We start from the raw sequence: 18,794 nt of genomic DNA, 5'->3' as shown, positions 1-18,794 counted from the left end.
AAGAAAGCTACTGAAACTACAGTCTGAACAAGTCATATATTTTTATCAATTACTTAACAGCTCTTAAAGAACCTGAAGAAATGTAAAAATTAACAAACGAAAAATATGTAGATATTATTTTGTCTACAGTTTGCCACCTCAACAGAGAGACATACGAGAGACATCGCAGTACAATTCCACTACAGGGCATGACGTAATAGGCCAGGGAGTCAGAGTTCGCAGATCATCCACAGAGTAAATAAAGCATGAAAACAAATGAAAGCGCAAATAATAATAAATTGTAGGTCTAGGTCAACTACAACACGTACTGTAACGATTCGGTTTTCGTCCCGCCACGCTGGTTCACACGGAACTTGTAACTTTGACGTCATTAAGAGATGCGGTAGGTCTTGTCTAATAGTTGCACATATTTTATATATACATTATTTAAATGTATTCTTCAACTATGAGGGGAAAAAACTGGTAAAATGGTACTGGAAGAAATTTTATTGTGAAATAAATTATACGAGAAACCGAAATATTTAGGAGAAAATCCAGATTTTAGTCTTATTTACGTCACAAATGAGATTCAGTCACTCGACCTTACGGTTAGCCTCTTTCTTACAGCTGGCGCATTATCAATAATTCGTGTGAACATTTTTTACAACACCTGAAACAAATTTTTAATCAATTTTTTTTTTATAAATTATGTGTATGATAATATGCTATGACCTGTGACTGCACAGATCAGTTGGTAGAGCAACTGGCTACAGATTAGAGGAGCCTGGGTTCAATTTTTCTCGTCGCCAAAACTTCCACAATGATCCCGGGCTTGTCTGCCTATCAAATTGGTACAAGATCCTTCCTGGGGGTAAAAGACGGTCGGTGTGTGGTGCACAAACACCAGCTCATTCTAGTGCCGAGGATAAGAAAGCACGAAGCTCTGACTCCACGTCTCCAAAATGCCTTTGTGGCGTAAATAACGGATATCTTTACTTTATTTACCACTATAGAGTAATATCACGTGGAAGATAGAAAGTTCATTTGGAAATTGGAAAGCTAAAAACGTGTATGTCTGACGTATTAATATGTTCGCTGAAAAAATTGAGGTCTTTTAATTTGACAACTCAGATAATGGCGTTTATTTTATTTTGTCGCTCTTTGATGTTGCTGGAACTATTATATTATCAAATCTTACCTCTCTGCTAATAAATAATATACAAAAAAGTGTATATTATAATTATCCAGCGCGCTGCACTTTATAATGAAAGTAAAAGTGCACTTCTCATCCACGTGTCTTTGAATAAAATAAAAATGTTTATGCGAAACCATTTTACATGTTTACAAGTCATGCCTCTTTAAGTAGACAGCTGAGAAGCAACTGAAGCTACATTTAACTAAAACTCATTCATAGTTGAATATCCAGCTCATTTAATTCATAGCAGTTAAAATTCATTTACAGTTAAAATAGATTGTTCGCCCCCGGGGAATTACATAGCCTACTGTATGAGTATTCCACGATAAGAATTAAGCGATTATTCTTTCTGCTGAACCGGCATGAGCTTACGTAAATGTACGTGACATGGACATCGCTGTTTCAAACATTGATAAACAATATGAAACACGACACAAGAATGGGCTGCTGCCGTAGCTGTGACGTCACAAGGCGGAAGTAAGGACCGAGGCTTGGTTGGTTGCCCGCTAGCCAATCAAAGCCTCTTTCTGTTCATGTGGATGTATAAACACCGAAGTTTGTCGAGAAAGATGAAAGTGCTCATTTTGCCGGATATTAATTTAATACTAACTGAATGAGATACCTGTTACCTGTTGCTGCTGGTCACTGTTTGCTCTCGAGTGGATCGTACCGAAGCACCGCGACTTTATACCATCAAGCCCCAAAATTCCGTATTTCAAAGACAAGTCTGTTTGAAATTTACTTACACAGGCTTATCGAAATAAATCAATAATTTCAATAAGTAATTTTGCTAATTTTGATGCCGTTTTCTAACTGTAAAGTTACGAAATGAGATAGATAAGCCTCCATCACTATTCAAACACTACAAAGAAGCATCATCATATCTTCTTCTTCTTCATGGCCCGATCCGTTTCCACTCGTCTGAGAATTTTAATAACCACATATTTACAAGTAGACCTTTGGCGGAGCCGAGACGTAGATGAAAGCATAATATTAAAATCGATTTGAGGGAGGTGGGATATGATGATAGAGACTGGATTAATCTTGCACAGAAGGGGGACAGATAGCGGGCTTATGTGAGGGCGGCAATGAACCTCCGGGTTCCTTAAAAACAGTAAGTAAGTAATTATATATTTGCAAGTAGTAACTTAAGCCCTCGTCACGTAGACCATAGGCTATGGCGAAAGACTGTCTTACGAGGACAATAAAGGACAAATCCAAGATAATAGGCACACCCAGTCCCAGTGTCACATCCACACAAGCTCTAATGCAGTCGGATATGACGATACCTGGGCCACAGCGAACGCATACCACAGTCTCGAAAATAATAACTATGTAGGCTATAATAAGATACAGTCAACGGCTTTTTGCGCCGGTGACCTGCATTGAAATCCCGGCAATCTCAAATGTAATTTGTGGTTGACACAGGCGGTGTTGGACACGTTTTCTCAGAGCACTCTTGCTTTTCATGCCATATTCCACAATTTCTCCAGTATTTGAAAAATATCCTTGTCATCTTTCCACCAAATCACTTTCCCACGAAACTAGTAAGATGACTTTCTCGACATCTGCTTTATAAGGAAATAATACAGTATATACGCATATATGAATGAATTAAATGCATTTAGGCCTGTGTATGTATGTATGTATGTATGTATGTATGTATGTATGTATGTATGTACGTACGTACGTATCCATGATAATAAAATCTGCAATAATTAGAATTTATGAAAGTTCATGAAGGCTACGTAAGGTCTTACACTAACATGATGATTCCACTTCTTAGCGTGAAGCATACGAGTATATGCTCGAGGGTCAAATGAATAGGTCTAATAAATCTGTTATCCTCTGACTGAGATTCTCGCTGATATATACATCTATTATCAGGCAGTACATCTCACTTGATGATATGTCTCAGAGGAAGAACAATTGGACGGAGTTAAGCAATAATAGACCAACCGACAATTGAAAAAATGAGATATTTGCACAAATCTGTTGGCAGGCTAATTTAGCTCGGAAAAAATTAGCGAAATCTGAATTTTGCTGCTATTTGTAAGCAAAAATTCGTTTATTGCATAAAATGCATTTATTTTGCTTTAAATATTAATTCAACTGCTGGTCTCTTATCAAAAATCGGTTAGCCTTTTTTGATACCTATTATTTGTGCTATCCTTTGTAATAATATGAATGTTATAATACTTCTTGCATAAAATGTTTAATAAAAAAATAGATTTATTTCAATGGCCAGTATCTCGAAACAGGTTTTTCGTCACTGGTCTCTTATTGCGTAACTCAGTCCAACTGTTTGTATGCATCTGAAGTCTGACTAGTGTAATGTGTAGCTGCTAGTCAGCGATGTATGCAATGGAGGGTAAAAAGAACTGGCCACCCTACCCCATTATCTCTTGGCCTGGTTGCCTCATAAGTGGTGTCTTCTAGGTATCACTTGTGAGGTTCAGACCTGTCTTCAGACAGTTGACTAAACAACAACAATAGGCCTGTCTACGAAAGTTTCAACATCTTACGTCACGTGCTTAGCAACGACAATGAGTTACGTCACACCATTCTGAAAGACTTATTTTGTTGCATGAATAACGTATTTCTTATTTCTCTTGTGTGCCTGAGGTTGCGGGTTCGCTCTCGGCCCAGGACTTAAATGCGACAGGCTTACGTCAGTAGATTTCGGTCTACTGACGTGTAAAAGAACTCCTGCGGGATAAAATTCCGGTACACCGGCGACGCTGATATAACCTCGGCAGATGCGAGCGTCGTTAAATAAAACATAATTTATTTATTTCTTATTTCTCTTATCATACGGCTCTCTAACAGACCAATTCAGAAGAAACACAGTAATTTCATTGTAAATACTTGTACAGATAGACAGTGTGGTACGGGAATAAATAGAGTCATTCTGAGAGATGAATCAGGGTAATGAGTCAATGTGTAGGGCCTAATATCATTGTGATCTTTTGTGAACGCATTTTGAGAAAATTATCGTTTTAGTTGAATTTTTGAACGCGTATTTCAGGAAAACGGGAGACACTGGAGAGCTCATGTTGGGGGATTTTGTAGAGCAAATACGACAAATGTGTCCCTATTGGTTTGCTGCGTAACATGACGGTTTGGCCGTAATTTCACTGAAGATCGGTAAAGAGTGTGACACAAAGACGCATTCAGCAGTTTGAAAGCAAAACTAGAATGGCAAGGAAATACACAGCCACTAATGTCCTCTACTGTTACATGAATACATGTTGAAATGTTACTATGTGTTAGTTTTTATTTGTATGAATATCTCAAAACCCGTCCACAAACGACCGCGATATTAGATGTTTATGTTTAACTTCCCTCCCTGATTCATCTCTTAAAAGGATTCTATTTAGTACCCTTCCACCCGCTACCATAGGCCTACAGGTATAATCAGTAAAGAAATAAAAAGCAAAATAACCATTAATACAATAAAATACACAAATTGCATTACATTTATTTCACTCTCAACCTTATTCACAGGGTCTACAAATAAAAACCAATTCCTTAAAAATCTTAACATCACAACACCAAACCGGGAGTATAAAAACGCTTCACGAAATTACAGGGCTCCTATGAATTCCCTATCACTCCTCCCCCTCCCCTCACACTTCAGTTCTACACCCTCCACGTGGAAGCAAGCAAACAAATGCGCCCTATCACCATACTTCGCGAAATTGTAGCCAAAGATTAGTACCATTAGCTATACTGTGCATGAATTGGCAGATTTCTGTTGTGTTGGTTCACAAATCTGGAAGTCGGCGGAGAGGGCGGAGATTTGCACAGCGCCATTGTGCAGCTGGCATATCTCATATCGCACACATGCGGACTGGAATTCAAGGTCGGGCCCGGCAGAGGCAATGACACGTTATCGGCTTGTTTTTTGTTTGAACCATGAACTTCGCCTCGCTAGATAAGCCGCTGATAGAGGAAAAAAAACGGGACTACTTAATTAATTATTGATTTCGTCTTGTTGTCTGTAATGTGACACACTTTCCAATCGACCGACATTTTGTGTGTTAATATGCTTATGATGTCAAAAATGGTCGGAATTCTATCTTCGAAAATGCCTGTAAGTACAGAAATGCGCTGTATAAAGCGGTAGTATGAATGACTTCCTCAGAAAACTTCAGTTTCCTCTGCCAGTCCCCCCTCCACCGTCAGTCCATTATCAGTGTGTCATGGCCTCACTGACTTTGAATCGCTTCTGTTGTTTAAAGTCGGTCGTAAAATATAACACAGTCGACCTGAATCAACAAAAAACAGGAACTCCTCGGGATATTTAATACTGAGTGACATTGTTCTACAGCAGTACATCAGTTGATTTCATTACCAACAACTAGAGTCGCATTTTACATTTTAGATGTCCTGCATCATGCATAAAATGGCGCTTCTCTATTTAGAGACGGGACCAGCAGGGGGCTTCGGTGGACTAATCCCTTCCCACTACATAGAAATGTAGGCTATATATAAATTGTAGTTAGAACTTGTTTCAGAATACTTTCAATTCAATTTTGGCTTGGCTTGTTTTTTCGAGGGTCGGATCTGGCACCCAGGCTTATATTGGCCAATTATGCGCCCAATATATGCTTGGTATCAAAAACTTATTTCACGTCTATGAAACCACTGGACAATCTCATGGCAACACTTCACCTTTCCCGCTTCTGATCAACACTCAATGCTTTAGGGAGCCACATAGCATAAAATGATGTAGCTACAGATTTCAAAATGTCTGTCAAAACAGGAAAAGTTAACGTCAAATTCCATTTGTGGTGGACTTAACAACTCTCCCCCTCATATAATTAAATAGCAGTGGCAGTAGAAGTACAGCAGGCCTATAGGTTTATTCAAAAGTCAAGAAATATTATTTCACTTTTACAGAATCTTCTGCTTTAATTGCTTCATTATGGTTGCTATAGCAAACGAAATAAATAAACAGCAATTCAAGCTACTCTTGAGTGAATTAATGTATGCTCTTTCGCAAATTCGTACGAGAAAATGGTTTTTGTCTCTATAAAGCGAATAGACCTTATTCAGTATTAAGATTCTTTCAGTGCACTGAGAAGATCCAGAACTCTGAAAGGATTCAGTATGGACCGTGCAATGTGTCGTCGTTCTGAATGCTATTCATGCCCAAGAAGAAATGCAACTAATGATAGAGGATAAAAATAGCGACGATATTGTTTTGAAATTGGTTTATACCAGAATAAACGCTATTATTTTATTAACAAAACTGTATTATCACTTTTCAATAAACGTACGTATTTCTTTAAAAAAAAAAACAGTTATGACTTTCAAATCTTTCTTGACTTCTGAATAATTTTATAAGAATCAGAACAGCAAATAAAAGTACATATCAGAAATATTATTTCACTATTATACATGTAAATAGAAGATGGAGAAAAGAGGACAAAAATCGTCATTTCACCTAGGCTGAAGTTGAGAGCAGCGAAAAAAGAAATTGGCTATCTGCACCGTGTCTTATCTGTAGACTTATTCCGTCTCGCTATTGGCTCATGCATGCATCCTACACCTTCAACCTCTTACGAGTGAAAGTCCGACGAGTTTGAAATAATAACACTGATAACGAATGACACTGTGTATTCACGTGCCGCGGGACATGTTTATTATGTAAGGAGACAACATCCTCTCAAAGTCTGCATGGCTTTATGGAAAACTTGATACATATTTAACAACACGACATGTTGAATAACAATATGTACTAAATAGTATGTATTGCAACGCACCTCAAACACTCCAAGAAATTCCCGGTAATTCCTTCCACACTGTTGCGCCTATTAGGTCCATAATGTATATTTCGGAGGAAGGGATGTGATGAGAGAACTGTGACAAGGGATTTTCATGCCTGGATATACCACAAAGAAGTTTCATAATGGTCATTAGATCTACAGACCAAGACGACAGGAGGTATCGAGTTTCGCAGTAGGTGTCCCCAACATTGTAACAGGTCCATGGTCGTGAGAATTACAAAAGAGACTGATCGTCCCCATCTGGTATGCTCCAAGTTCACACGTTATCCTATTCTTTTATGAAATGAGACATTATGAAATAATGCAAACGGTAAGATGAATGGACAGAGTTTGTGGAATGAAGATTATAAAGTTGAGTAAAACGGGAGAACCCCCCCCCCCGATAAAGAAAAGCGTTGTTCTGCTCTTGCTCATTACGAATATATACATAATTGTATTCTAGTCAAAGAGTGGAAAGTTGCTGGAGTTGAACCGAATTCCACGGAAAAAAAAAAACCCTTAGTACGTTAGTATTAAGTTAGACTATCTCAGTGGTCAGGTACGTTATCATACTTGCAATATAATGAGAGAATCGAGGGGTTTGAGTTTCGTCGAGGCTTAAGTGCAGTTTCGTAAATTTGACAAGTACACTAAAAGCTAGAATTCCAAGCTGAAAGTTTAGGAAAAAAAGAAGATTTAAGGAAATCTAAGGATTGTGAGAAACGTCTATACTTGAATTATAGTAATAAAATGCAATATGTACTTTCTTTAATATTGCAGTGTCGGTCTTTTATTTTATATTCATGTACAGTATATAACAGAACCTATGTATCCAACTTTTCCATTACTATTGTATGGAAAATCTCGAGGCCGTGGAAAATGAGGCACAAAGTTCATCTCACACTTCCATGGTATCACGGGTGACGTCAGAATATATATTACATATCTAAACGTTACAGTTTTTTTCTCGTCTACCTTGAACATAGATGTATTACGTCAAAAAAATCGGATTACAGAAGTTTAAACAATCTGGATTCTCTAATAACATACCAGAGAATACTTTATAACTGAAAAATTAACTATTATTTTAATACATCTTGATTACACAACTTTTAACACTATATCACTTCGGAATATGTGTGATATGTCTTTCTTGTCTTAAATTCTATCGTACCTGGTTAACATGTTTCGATCTGTTATTGACCTTCTTCAGAACTGGTTGTTGCTGGTCTTGGCGCCTTTTGTTTTGTTTCCTGTGGGGGTGTGTTTATGTGGTGTAATGTGGAGTCAAAGAGTGTGTGTTCTAAAATTGAATTGTGTGTTGAGAATTTCATTTGGATGTGTTTTTGTGTGTCTGTATATTTCGTATTGTTCTAGTGTGTTTATTTTAATGACATTGTTTGATTCTTCCTTAGCAATCATTCTCTTTTTTTCTCATTTGGATCAAGTAAATGGTCAAACATGTATTTCCGTTCTATTAGAGCAATAATATTTCATGTGACAAAACTTTCAACTGCAGAGTTGTTCAGTGTGAAATTTACCGTGGACGAGAAATTGTCAACAACTGTAGTCCCCTATCAGGAAGAGAATTTCTATGACAAGGGTTACAGATTCTCCCGGAGGAAGTTATGCTAGGGATTTAGTCGTCCTCGGTCAGGTATGAATCCGCGAACCTCGGATACAAGGGCTAGCATTACAGTCACAAGCCCATCGAGAACGCCAAAGTCCCTATTATATAATAATTTCTTACATATTCTAATCTGCCATAGAACAAATGTAATCCAAGGAGGGAAGTAAGCAGTATTCAACCATGATATGAAGCATTTAAAATTGGGTGATTTTAAGTCATGGCATTGTGTTCGTATCACTATCTTTACATATCGCTGAGTTTACAACGTACAGTAAAGAGGACACGGCACAAATTACCCCCAGGAAGTGCCTTAATTAAAACCAGTTCCTCCTCACCATCACCCGTGGACTGGAAATGTTGAGTAACAACTGATAAAAGAATCAAAACAATCGTTCCTCTTTTTTTTTTTGTCTAGTTTAGAACATTTTCTTCATGATATTTATACTGAAAGAACGACTGTAATATCGGCTCTCCACGACACTGACCCGGATTCAATTTCTAAGTGGGATTTCTGCAAGACAAAAAGATACAGGGGCAGTTATCTTCCGGGTATCCCCGTTTCTTGGGTTACTATTACATAATTTCTACATAATATATTATACACGAAACTTCTGCGCCGTATCATCTTATCAAGAGAACACTCCATAGGGTTCAAACGGAAAACATTCCTGGGAAAAGAAACTGCGGCTTTTCTTGGAGTTGACGTCTAACCACAGATTACTATGTACAATCACGAAACATGAGTTTTGAGGGTGCTAGAAACAATAGACTGTGCCGGTATTATTTTGCATTGCCTGTAATGAGGCGATATTAGCGATCCTAGTGGTGAGCAACTACCTAATGTATGCATATTTATAACGTACTGAGGTTCATGACTGTATATACGAGTACTAGACTGTGGTCTGTGTCAATGAAAATATGAAATTATGGTATGGTAAGAGCATACAGACAACGAATAAGAGCCCATTATTTCGACTTGGGCGAGAAGTTTATTAGGGGCAGAGTTTTTGATGTGTCATTTTAAGCCAATGTGAAATAGAAATATTCATTATCTCGTATAGGATTCTTCCACACGATGAAAGGCGTTACAGTGTTTAAAGTAGCAATAAAAGAACAACACAATGTACACGCCTACTATTATGCCCAGAAAGAGAAATTTCAAGTTTGAAAGGTGGTTTTTTCCTTTTTGCGGGCAGACTGAAGAAATTCTTATACCGACGTTTCAAACTGCACTATGTAAGTATGATTTGATATTCAGCTGTTTTCACCAGTCATTTAAACACTCTTTTAGTCAGCCGTACTATAATAGTCACATTTCGATTGTCATTTTTGTTTTGAAATTACTTACTTTTACGCAAAGTTTCTTTGGCGCACTCTTTCTTAAAATGGAAATATTCAAAACAAAGACTTTTAAACTTTCATTATTTATTATAAGTATTGGCAACACAATTTGAACTTTTGGAGATGTAACAAACCATAGTGGTTTTCACGGTTACTTTTTGCATGGAGCAAACTGGGAAGTTTACAATAAAAATGTATAAAATTAAACATAATGCAAGATTACAAATGAACAGTAGTGACAGGCGTAATGAATAGATAATAAAAAGAATTACGAATATGGTTTGAGCGTTGTACGTAGTGTAGAATTTCGAATGCTAAACAATCAATTCAGAGATGCCCCGGACATTACTACCACTCTATTTTCTTATAATTCAAAACTATTTTCAAAATGCTTAAGAGTGTCATCATTTGCAAGGAATTTTTCTCTATATTAAATATGTAGTCTGATGCTACATTTTTGACATGTAATGCCCGCAAAGAGAAAAAAATTGTAACGTTTTGATGTGGAAGGTTCACCTTGACGTCATGCGTTGTATCGTGGAAACAAGTGCAAGATGAACTAAGTGCCTCGCATAGTTTTCCACTGTGTCTGCAATTATAATTAATTCACTATGGCTCCACTCCTGTTTTATTTGTTGTTGCTTGTTGAGGCCTTTCCACACGGTTCTCTCCCTCATGTAGCAGCTACGTCTATTTTCGTTTCTGACCCTTCAAAATTCTCAAGTTTCTTTAACAAAACTGTGAAAAATGGAGCGAGACAAGTGGCCAAAGACTTGGAGCTCACATAGATTCTTCCTCACAGCCTCAAATTCCGCTGCCAGGATGCGCGAACGCGTACCTTTCAATTATTTCTCCCCCTCATTTTTCTTCTTTTATTGCGTCATTACACACGGTTCGTCTCGTTTCATTACCTAATTACTGGATAGTGTGTACTCAACCTGTCAGTGGTAGTATTTATTTACACATTAAATACATCCTTAAACAACCTAAAATCTACACACCAGGAGCAAAAACGTTTCAAGCAATCCAAAAGATTTCACATATCCTCTAGACGTATCACTTTTTTCTAAACATTTTAGTCTCATATTGACATGTTGTTAGGCCTATAGCATTATACATAACAATTAAAATACTGAGTAACCTGGTTTCTATCACACTAACAAGTGGATAAGAAAAGTCGTTATAAATTGATTTGTACAATATATTATATCCATTGTGTAAGTGCTCTACATACATAAACATTTAAGTTTATTTGTAAAACGCTTAACAAGGTTAATCATATACATTAAGTGTGCAGGTACACAATAACAAACAATTTTCTTACATCATCGTTTCCTATTTATCTTCTCACGACTTGTTGCTATGGAAATCAGCACAACAACGAAACATCCGAAAGTACGTATCATTCTTCTACTACAGAAGAAATAAAATCGTGAGAAATGGTTAAAAATAAAAAAAAGCAAAGATGAATTCAAGAGATATTTCAGCTTCTTAACGGTGTATAAGCCTAGAGCTTAACAGAGCTTAATTTTCATATCGAACGCTTACATGTTAACATAATAAGACAGTTATGTAAGTGCTGAATCTCACTCCGATTCTGCTGCTATTGATCTGAGACCAGAACTAAGATGAGTCGCCATTCTGTTGCATTCGTTATTAGATTATTCGGAATGCTTCTGTGTGAATTATGGCTCACACTATGACGATAACCTTCAAATGAATGAGTCTCCATGATAGCAACTGAACGGTTCAATGGTAGTGCGAGCTAACCTACAGTCGATCTTTGTTACAGTTCTCATAATAGTCTTATTTACATTTATTGAAACTGAAATGTTTACACTTCAGAATATTTATAAGACATCTCAGAGACTTAAATATTATAAGATCGGAACAAAAAGTAACGCTCTGTTGTAGTGATGTAACAGGCTCGTACTAGTAAGTAGCAGTATGATTTTCACTCAGAGCAATCCCTCCACAAAATAGAATGCTAATAACAAAATCTTACTTTCTTGGTTCATTTTATAACGTTCTTAATTAATTTATTATTCTCGTTTATATATAGAAGGCCAGTCTGTAAAAATTGTAATGCATATACATAGCCATTACAAAGCTGGTTATCTTGGAGAACAATGTTTTTTTTTTTCACTATTCTTATCCCGCCAGTTTCGATGTATCTTTCATATAATCGACTTTGAAATTATAGTTGTAGAGAGATAATAATTAACATCAATAATCGAACGCGACAAAACTACTTTAAAATATTCAGATGCCATTGCGACACAAAGAACTTCCATTTTCAATCAAAGGCCTACGTCAATAGTTTCCAACTTCCCATACGCGCCACGATTACAGGTTCGCGAAAATCCCATCAATCGGACGTTTAAATTCGGAGTTCCAATTTATACATTAGAAAAAAAAAACAGACAAGATCAAGGCCAAGGCGTACCAGTCGACCACTGCCCTCACGTCAACTACCTCAACTAAAAGTGAATGGTAATCTAACAATACGAAGGTAACGTGTGCTTAGTACGATGATCCCCGGATTTCGATACTCAGTGTAACTCCCCAAATTCATCACCATGCTCCCACACACTGGTCCAAATTTCATAAGAAAATTTCTTCCTCTATGGAGAGTCCAATTAGCGATTATCCATAATGCTATATCAGTCCTCATGATGCCTACGCAGAATTTTGTCAAGAGGGAGGGTCATTGTTAAAATTGTTTACAATTTAGGCTACATCATTGCTATTTTAAATTCTGTGTATTATTATTATTGTTATTATTATTATCATCATCATCATCATCAGCTGAGTTTTCACAGGGGGATGTGCAACTAGTTCCCGAAAGAACGTTCGCGACATCGCCATGTTGTGGCTGCGGAGAAACATTTGCCAATGTGAAATTTTCAGTAACCTCGAGAGAATCACTACACGACTTTTTACTAAAACAATTTGTAAAATTCAGCTTTACGGTCGCTTAGACATATCAAAGAACCCGGAATGATAATGTGAAGTTTAGCCTATATTAAAAATATGAACTATCAAATGTACAAAACGTTAAAACGAACGTTTCACAATAAAGTCAGAAGTCAAACTAACGAAAGAATGATTACTGCTCTTAAAATGAGTTTAAAATCGACAGAGCACAATTTAACATCTGCATTGCAGAACTATCAAAATAACTTTTTAAATATGTTTCACAATCTATTGTGTAAGCTTTATTTTATTACAAGGTCGGTACTAGACAGTAGGTCTCTCTATAATAAACATAGCATTGTTATAATTCGAACGCGCCATGCACATGGTTTATATTGAAGGAGGGCCGAGAGGTAGGAGGACTAAGTATGCCTTCTGTCGATGTAGATTTTGTTACTCTGACAGTGAAAAATTATAGAAGGGAAAACGATTATGGATAAAAATATACTCAAATCTAAATGTCATTTTTTTTTTCAAAATGTCCAAGGGGAGTGTTCAAACCAGGTAACTCTCCCCCCCCCCCTTATAAAAGGAAGACTACAATTTGTGGAAATGAGCTGCGAAATGGTACGCAAATGAAAAAAGATTGGGAACCACTCATCTATGTAGTCACTATCGATTGTCAGATTATAGATTATATCACATGAATTATACTCGTATTTAATATTAGAATGTTCAAAATAATGCCCACCCTTGAAAATATTTTGTACATAAAATCATGAGAGTGCTGCTCCTTTTCCTACTAGACAGCTTTTCGTGTATTATTTATTGGAGCATAGCTGTGAGATTTATGGAGAGGGCGGGTGCAAAATAGGCTCCTCCTGTAACTTCGGTATCTCTTGTCATTTTAATTCCACCATAACTCCATTAATGCCGTATTATCTTATTGTTGTCCATCGGCGTGGTCTATGGATGAGTGGGAGGCATGTCCCGACCCTTCGCTCGGGCACAGATTCGAGTCCCTCTCGGGTTGAATATTTTGTTACGATTTTTTCTCGAGATTTTTCACAACTCTGATGTGAATGTCAGGTAGTCCCATGGCGAATCTCGGATTCATTTCGCTTTACATCAATTTCAACGACACTAGATAACCCAGTAATTTATAGGCTACAGGTTGTTAAATAGATTAAATGATACTTGTTATTGAAAAGAGACGTTAAGTAAGCAATATTAATACGAAATTAGAAAACCTACTTAATGATTATATACACACGAGTAATTACAATATAATTCAAACGCTATACAATTCCAACAATGGCCGGCAAGTATTTCCTCGTTATTCAATCGCCTACGTAATCATATCGACGTGATGTATATTGTTCCATGAATCAAGCAGGACGTCAGAAGGCTCCAAATACAAGCAATTTCCATCCTTACGCCTGGTACTTGCAAATAGTCTAAACCATTTCCTGTCGTGGAATGTTCGTGCATATGAAAGTAATAGCTGATCCAAGGAGCTGCTCTCTCGCTCCCCCCTCCTCCTCTTCTCGCCCACTCGGCCAGATCACGTGTCAGTTCCGCAATGCCTTGCTCATGTTGGCCTGGTTCAACGACACACTGACTTTCTAGAGCCCGGCTGAAGGTCAACAAGGAATTGGCTACCCTTCTAGCGCATGCGCATCTCGCCCGAGCTCACTAGCGCTCCCTGCACGCCGACAACACAACTTGCAGTAAGCCTTTCACACCAACCACCCTTAACAATGATATGAGGGGGGAAAAAAAGGGGCTTCACCACCATCACTCGGGTTACGTAAAGATGGCATGTCTAGCAATAAGAAAGTGCCCTCCCCCGTACTCACCCGAAAGGGGGCGGGGAAAGTAAATGCGTTTCTGAGAAAACTTATTGCGACAAGTTGACAACTGTGGAACTTCTGAGCGGACTAACTGCCTATCTCAACCGATGGTTAGGTTTTAATTATGCATTATGGAAAAAGTAATTATTGTTTAACGGCTAATCGTTTCTCGCAACTGAAAATTGATGTTAAACGACTCTAAATTTACTTCGCAATATTTTTAACGGTTTTTATCATTCGACATTATTGTTTAAATGCATGTTTCGAAAGACAAGATGTATTAAATTTCGATATAGACAATTTTTTTAATTTTATACATTTTTTTTAAGATACTGCATGTCTGTTAAAGATACGATATTACATACTGAATAAAATTTCAATGTACGCATTCTTCACGTTCTAACACAAGTCGAATGTTATGACATGGCAATTATTTATATTATATTAGAATCGTTTCCAGACAAATTCACCAGGTCCGGGCTCCATTCCAGGAAGGGAAGTAGAGAATTACTTCTTTTTCATTGCAATTGAATGCGTGCCTGTATAGTGTATTCTCTCAGGGAGTGAATCTTGTCCCGAGGTTGATTCATAATTTTCACACATGTGACAAGGAAAGGGATTATATTATAATAATAATAATTATTATTATTACTGTAATATTATTATCGCATTATTTTTCTTAGTTAACTGTCCGAAGGCAGGTTTGAACTTCATGTGAACTAGTAAGACATCACTCATGAGGCAACTAAGCCAGGATATTATCTTCTTCGTCTGGCTGACAAGGTTCAGGCCTTTGACATGTTCCGAGACATTATTATTATTATTATTATTATTATTATTATTATTATTATTGCTATTATTATTTTCCTTATAATCGATACATGTCTTACGCTGCCAAATGAGCACTCTTACTATTAAGTATTATATATTATTACAAAAGTTCAATTGTTTGTAAGCTGTATACCTCAATAGGCAATACCTACTGTACGTATCTTCATTCGCTGAACATACTGTAGCTCCATCTCCTAAATTGTCACAACGAATAAATTTAATATAAGCATTATAAAGAAAATGGCCACTTTTAATTCTCCAATAGCACGGTATGTGTATAAAATATGATCTACATCCGCTCAATATTTCCCTTCCTACATTAAAACAAAACACACTACTTTAATACACCCTTATTTATTTAATATGTGATATTTATGAGAGGAGAATGTGAACACGACATAAACTTTTCGTTCATAACAGTCACCTCCCCCGTAAACAAATGAGCATCGTCGCATTGTTGCAATAATTGTGGGACTCGCGGGTTTTCTGGGAACGCAAGTGGCATTTCCCTGTTGAAGGAGCCCTCGTCCATGTCGTGCTCCATAATAACTGCCTCCCCCTCTCCCCACCCCGCTCATCATGCCGCTATTTTCTCCAGGAAGACCTTGAGTCGGTGCTTCGCCCCGCCAGCCGCCGTTCTATCCAGCGGGACGACTCCCCAGGTAGTGCGTCAGCAGACGGCTGTTCCCAGATCCGGAGCCCCTCCCAACGCAGACATTTCCTTATGCCGCGCGTCTTCCTGCCCACCGCACTTCATTTCACTCTTAATTTGGTGGAAGGGGCGAAGGGGCCTCGTGCAATCTATTTCCACTTTCTAACCATACGTAATACACAATACACTACCGGTACTGTTGTGCTACCAAGAAATCTATTTCTAGATTTTTATTTAACATCCGATAAAAAATAAAGTTTTTGGTTCTCCATCTGTCCACAGCTTCCACCTAACTCACTGGGCATACCCGTACTTTTTTTCGTATAAACATTAGGAGTAAGTGAAAAAATAGGGAATTTTTTAATACTACTATCCGAATAGTAATGTTTTTCGCCATAATCAAGGGCTGACACTTTACATTTGTTCCGACTCTAATTAATATTTAAAATTATCTTTGGAGTTGTCTTAATATTACTGTACCACAATTTTACATTATCTTAAATTCTCAAAATTACTATTCCTTGAGCAGAATGTTCATAATTTACAGGATGACTAAAGTTTCAATGAAGTAAGCGTTTAAAAATTCAAAGAGAAAATTAATTCAATATTACAGGATGTATTTCATGATTCAGTCCTTGTGTTTAACTACATTATAAATTTATAAGTAATATAACAATACTTAATCGGCGATGTGTGAAACGGAGAGGGAAAGGAAATGGGCCACCCTACTCCATTATCTCCTGGCCTAGTTGGCTCATAAGTGGTGCCTTGTTGGTATGTATCACTTGTGAGGTTCAGACCTGTCTTCGGACAGTTGACTATAGTTGTTCTGTATTGTCTCAGGGAGTGAATCTTGTCCCGTTGTTGATTCATAATTTTCACACATGTCACAAGGAAAGGGATTGTATTATTATTATTATTATTATTATTATTATTATTATTATTATTATTATTATTATCGATACATGTATTTTACGCTTCCAAATGAGCACTCTTACTTTTAAATATTATATATTATTACAAAAGTTCAATTGCAAATCAAGATTTCCACGTATAACTCCCTGTAAAGTTGATTTGAATAATTTCGAGGGAAAAATTGTTCCGGAGCCGGGTATCGAACCCGGGACCTTTGGTTTAACGTACCAACGCTCTACCACTGAGCTACTCGGGAACTCTAACCGACACCGATCCAATTTTTCCTCTATATCCACAGACCTCAAAGTGGGCCACTTTGAGGTCTGTGGATATAGAGGAAAAATTGGATCGGTGTCGGTTAGAGTTCCCGAGTAGGTCAGTGGTAGCCACTTTGAGGTCTGTGGATATAGAGGAAAAATTGGATCGGTGTCGGTTAGAGTTCCCGAGTAGCTCAGTGGTAGAGCGTTGGTACATTAAACCAAAGGTCCCGGGTTCGATACCCGGCTCCGGAACAATTTTTCCCTCGAACTTATTCAAAAGTTCAATTGTTTCTAAGCTGTATATAGTAACTGCTCACTTCTATGTGTGTCATAATTTTCAAGGTTCCATTATATCAAAAATAAAAGGAATAGGTTTGTAACTTTACCGGACATGAAAGAAAAGAACTGATATTTGTTATTTGCCTTATCGTAAAGTTGATGTAATGGACTTATCACACAATACCTGTGAAGTATAGAAAATAAATAATTTCTATTTAAAGTTTACCTTCATAATTCTAAATCATAAATGTAATTTTAATTTATCTAGCAAAATTTAATATTTCAGCAACAAATATATTTAAGCTTTTTAACTTATAAAACTTAAATTCAACAAAATAAATAAGAAACAGTTCGTTCCTTGGCAGTTGTAGTACAGTACTATGTTAATAACCAATTCTGATTGCTAGGGCTAAAAATCATGGCTTACTTTAACCTTATCATATTTATTATAAAATTAATTCACAGGTGACTTTTAATTACCGTACTCTGAATTTATTACAAAACATGACACATCGGTGCGCTTTTTTGCTGTCCTGCAATAAAAAAGCTAGGATTCAACTGTGAATTTGATCTGGAGATTAAATACGGTATGAGTAAAGTAAGCAATGATGTTTTGCTGCAACCAATCAGAACTGATTAGCTCTGCGGCAGTGTTTACTTGATTTTCAAATAAAATATCGCAGACCATGCTTTTTGGTCTACATGTCTCAACTCCTAGTACCATGAGACTATTTGCCATTGTAACGGCTGATGGAATTATTATTTGTAATAAAAGTAATCCAAAGGTATATCGATACGACCAATGTCAAATAGGCAATCGATGGTTTCATAATGATGTCAACGTGGCGTTTTACCGTTCCTTAATAAATCATAATCAGTGTCACCAACGTGGAACGTGCGGAGGAAGTTGGTGTCAACCTGTCCGTCCTGTATGACATTTTATCACGATAACATACGGATAAACTTTAATGGACGCCTATATTCGTTATTCTGTTAGAACACAATGTAAGTTGGGGCGAAGCACTGCAATTACAAGTTCAATAACAAGATTATCAGAAGAAGAGGGTAAAAAAGGTGAAGGAAAAAAGAATGAAATTGAAAATGATAAAAATAAAGCAATTTGTTGAATTATTGCAGTAATCTATTTATATCATGGAAGGTACTATTGT

At 37.0% G+C, this 18,794-nt stretch overlaps 1 protein-coding gene and 1 non-coding gene across 4 annotated transcripts in view; one reads left to right on the top strand and one right to left on the bottom strand.

Annotated features, from left to right (window-relative positions):
* Nucleotides 1–18,794, bottom strand: part of Eip74EF (Ecdysone-induced protein E74) — a 1,140,187-nt gene that overhangs the window by 20,965 nt on the left and 1,100,428 nt on the right. The gene's annotated exons all lie outside the window — the stretch shown is intronic.
* On the top strand, nucleotides 17,527–17,598 carry TRNAN-AUU (transfer RNA asparagine (anticodon AUU)). Its single transcript has one exon. It is a non-coding gene; the product is annotated as a tRNA-Asn (tRNA).

Source organism: Periplaneta americana, chromosome 3, assembly GCF_040183065.1.
Source record: "Periplaneta americana isolate PAMFEO1 chromosome 3, P.americana_PAMFEO1_priV1, whole genome shotgun sequence".
In the NCBI taxonomy this organism is placed as follows: domain Eukaryota; kingdom Metazoa; phylum Arthropoda; class Insecta; order Blattodea; family Blattidae; genus Periplaneta; species Periplaneta americana.
The sequence above is the reverse complement of the archived record's forward strand: the minus strand, read 5'-3'. Positions and strand labels throughout refer to the sequence as shown.